General features: G+C 34.2%; 1 pseudogene; it reads left to right on the top strand.

Annotated features, from left to right (window-relative positions):
* Positions 1–1,074: 1,074 nt before the first annotated feature.
* On the top strand, positions 1,075–1,193 carry LOC120583967 (uncharacterized; annotated as a pseudogene).
* The last annotated feature ends 3,415 nt before the right edge of the window (positions 1,194–4,608 follow it).

Genomic DNA, 4,608 nt, shown 5'->3' with positions numbered 1-4,608 from the left:
TCTTCTTAGAATTGGCAATATAGCAAGCTTGTTCATTCTCACCATTTCTATTCAACATTGTACTAGAGACCCTGGAAGGACAATAAGGGGAAAAAAAAGAAAAGAAAGAGAAACAGAAGGCATACAAATAAGAAATGGAGAAATAAAACTGGTTTTATTCACACATTAAATTATTGTATTTATATAAAACCCTGAAAACCAGGGGAAAAAAGCTACTGGAACTCATAAGTGCTCAAGATATAAGGTTAGTATACAAAAGTCAATTGTATTTCTACACAATGAAATGAATAATTAGAAAATTGAATTAAAATTTTTTAAAACATAAAAATGTAATCTTTATGGAACTTAAATATTTTCAAAGCCTATATTATATTCCTAAAACACACACTACTGAGAAAGTTTAAAGGTCTAACTAAATGGTGAAATATGACATGTTAATTGATTAGAAGACTATATTGTCATTTCTCCCCAAATTGATCTATAGATTCAATGCTATTCCAATCAAAATTCCAACAGACTTTTTTGTAAAAAATAGATAAGCTGACTATATAAAAGGACCAAGAATAGCCAAAATAATTTTGAAAAAGAAAAGGTTAGATTAAAAAAGAAAAAAAAGAAAAATTAGAGAAATTATCTGATTTAAAGTCTTATTGTAAAGCTATAGTAATCAAGACAGTGTGGTTTCTCATAACAATAGAGATGTAGACCAAGAGAATAGAATAGAGTACAGAAATAAAGACATTCATTCATGGTCAATTGATTTTTGACAATGATACAAAGGTAATTCAATAGGAAGGTACAGTCTTTTCAAAAAATGGTGCTGAAATAGCTAGAAATCTCTATGGAAAAAATGAACCTCAACCCTCATCTCATACCATACACAAAAATAAAAGAAAATGGGTCATAAACATAATTACAAAAGCTAAAACAACAAAGCTTTTCCAAAAATAATAAGAGGAAATCTTTGTGGCATTGGGGTATGTAAAAAAAAAAGTGATGTTTTTGGTAGAATATAAAATACAATCCATAAAAGAATATATCATAAATTAGACTTCATTAAAATTAAAAAAATGAGTCTATGGCCATGCTATCGTGAACATGCCCAATCCTGTCTGATTTTGGAAGCTAAGCAGGGTTGGGCCTGGTTAGTACTTGAACGGGAGACCACCTAGGAAGACCAAGTGCTGTAGGCATTAAAATAAATAAATAAATAAATTTTAAAAATGAGCTTTCCTAATGACATCTCTAAAAATACTAAAATGCGAATCACAGATTGGAAGAATATATTTGCAACACACATATATGACAAAGAATTTGTATTTAGGATATATAAAGGACTTTTACAACTTAATATTAAAAGGACAAACGACTCAATTTAAATGGACAAAAGATTTGAATAAATATTCACAAAAGGAGGTATAGGGAATGGTCAATAATCACATGAAAGTTCATCAGGGAGACACAAAATAGTCATCAGGAAAATGTAAATTAAAATCACAATAAATACAACTTCACACTCACTAGAAAGACTATAATTTAAAAGAATAACATGATAGTTAAATATATGTGTCAATTTGACTAGATTGGGGATGCCCAGATATTTGGTCGAACGTTATTTTTGAGTGTGTCTGTTAAGAATGTTTCTAGATGACATTAGTATTTACATCTGTAAATTGCCCTCCCCAGTGTGGGAGGGCATCATCCAATTTGTTGAGGTTCGAGCTGGTACATCTCATCTCATGTTCTCTGGCCCTTGAACTGGGATTTACATTATCAGCTCCCTTTGTTCTCAGGCTTTAAAACTCTCACGCCTGCTTGCAGATAGCAGATCATGAGACTTCTTGGCCTCCATAATCACATGAGTCAATTCCTCATTATAAATCTCCTTTTATATCCTAGTGGTTCTGTTTCACCAAAGAACCCTGACTAATACAACTGACAATCCCAATTCTGGGTGAAAATATGAAGCAATGGGTAATTTCTCATAAAATAAAATATACACCTATCCTATGACCCATCAAAACAATTCATAAATATTTACCCAAGGTGAATGAAAATATATATATTCAAAAATGCCATATACGAGGATGTTCATAGTAGCTCTATTTGTAATAGTCAAAACCTAGAAAGAACCCAGGTCAGCAGAAGAATAAATAAATAAATTTTGTGACATATCTTTATTATAATAAAATAACACTCAACAATCAAAAGAACACTCTTCTAATACATGTAAAAATGTGGATGAATCTCGAAAACATTATGTGGAGTAAAAAATAAAGCCAGATACAAAAATTCCATTTTTATGAAATTCTGAGTAAACAGTCTACAGTGACATAAAGTAGAACAGTGGTTGCCTAGGGATGGAGATGGGAGGGGTTCGGGTGGAGTGGGGACAGCTGGGATCAAGCTAGTGTTGTGCCACTAATTGGCTGTGTGAGCTTCAGCAGCTTACTCCACCTCTCTGCTCCTTCATTTCTTCGAGTGTAATAAATAGATAAATAAACCCAGCTGATCTTCAAGGTCCCTGCCAGCACTATATTCTTGGTCTCTTCTGCATTCATGCCCACAGAGAGTGAAGGAAATGAGTTTGTTAGAGTATTTACATTGAATTCATAAAAATTAGCGTAATTGCCATGCAGGGAATAATTATCTAGCTTTTAACAATTTTTATCTATCTATCTATCTATCTATCTATCTATCTATCTATCTATCTATCTATTTTTAGCCAGAGAAAACTTTGAGTTAATAGTAAAATAGACCAGAAAACTGAAGAAAGTTTTTACTGAAGTAGCAGGAGTCCTGTGATTTTGATAGGAAACACTGAGTGAAGGGTGTGGTAAATAGCAGAAGGAAGTGAAAATAAAGAAAAAAAAAGAAACATAACATTCAACAAAATGAGGGCTTTTATAACCATCTAAGTTGCTTTCTCATATAAATTAGATAACTGTAAAAGTGAGATCCACTTATTTTCCTAGTGAGGTATTGTTTAGAAGCTATTATGTACTATTTATAACAGTCAAACAAATAGACCCCCAAAATGCATTTACTAAGGACATATCCATAGGCCCTTCTCTGAAGGAATACACTTCCTGTTTCACAATACCATAAGGGAGGTATTATGCTAGTACTTATTGCATTTTTCAGATTGAGAAATTGAGACATTCCATTTTATTACCTTTCTAAAAAATAAGACATTTTGAATTTGGAAGCACAGCTGACCTTGTGGCTTTGGATAAGGGATCATGGGCTAATAACTAACTTGCTCAATTGTGGTGAGGATTAAATGTGATAATGTATGTAAATCTACCTGCACATATTCAGTTTTCTATAATAAGTAGTTATTACTTGAAGAAACAATTAATTTTAACTGTTAAAATTAGTAAAGTGTCTTGATATGTGCAAGATTAGGAAGATCTTGGTGGCAAGACTATTTAAGGCTAAAGAAACCACTTCAATCAACTTATATGACAATGGAGAGCATATTCTGGGGACGTGAAATAAGTGGATGACGTTAGGTTTGGAGATTGCAGAGATGAGGCCAGAAAGTTTGGCTGGGACTACAAATTGTGGACAGCTTGGATTGTTTACAGGAGGGACACTAAAAGCTTTGGCGTGTGGGGGTAGGGTGCTGGAGTTTGATAGGATCTTATTAGTGTTTTAGTGAGACAACTCTAGTGATAGTGTAGAACAAAGATTGAGGGACTAGTCAGAATGTTCTTGCAAGGTTTGAGTTCAGATTTAATGAAGGTCGGACATGGGGCTGTAGAGAAAATGGAACATTGGGAACACGGCGGTAAACTCGACCAGAATATTGGGTGGGAGAGAGTGAGGGGGAGATGCCAGAGCTGAAAAGTTTCTGAGATTTCAAGTGTAAGTCATATCTAGCCCAATTATTACTTGTGATTAGTGCTTCAATAAAAAGGACCAGGTTTGTATGGAAGGATGAGTTTGATTAAGATAACGTGGAATCTGAGATGTTTACAGACCATTTAGTTGCAAATATGGGCCTGGGGGCTTGGGAGATGAGTCAACTGGAGGCAGATGGAGAGTCATCCGCTTAAAGTTGAAACTGCCCAAGTGGATGAGATCATTGAGAAAGAACATGTAGCATGAGACAAATATCAACATTATCGACTATTACAAGGATCTTCCTATGTACTTGTGAGGTCTTGGCTGATAGAGGAAAGAGCATCATATAAAATTAAAACATCTGAGTACAAGGCTTACCTGGGCTGTGGCATGTATACTATCATTAATGCTCTTGAAAATATTGTGAGATAGAAAAAAGGATGAGGAGAGGCAATCTTTGTTAAGGTTCATATTTTCAAAGTTGAGGCAGAAGAGAAACTGGAAAAGGGAAGAAAGACCAAGTTATTTAAAAAGTTATTTTAAACTTTCAATAGCCAATTTATCATCATCCAACAGAGATCCTGCCTCCAATATTCTTGGATCCTAGATGAGGATTAGGATGCACATATCAGAAGATATGCAGCAACCTAAAGGGACATTTGGGAAGTGCCAACACATGGATCAAGAAGTGCTATTTTATTGTGGGTTGTACTGGATTGAACTGTTCCAGGAAGGCTCTGAGAGGAGACAACAGGTGTG

This window comes from Pteropus medius, unplaced genomic scaffold (assembly GCF_902729225.1).
Source record: "Pteropus medius unplaced genomic scaffold, Ma_sr-lr_union100, whole genome shotgun sequence".
NCBI classification, from domain to species: domain Eukaryota; kingdom Metazoa; phylum Chordata; class Mammalia; order Chiroptera; family Pteropodidae; genus Pteropus; species Pteropus medius.
This window is presented reverse-complemented; position numbering and strand designations above follow the sequence as displayed.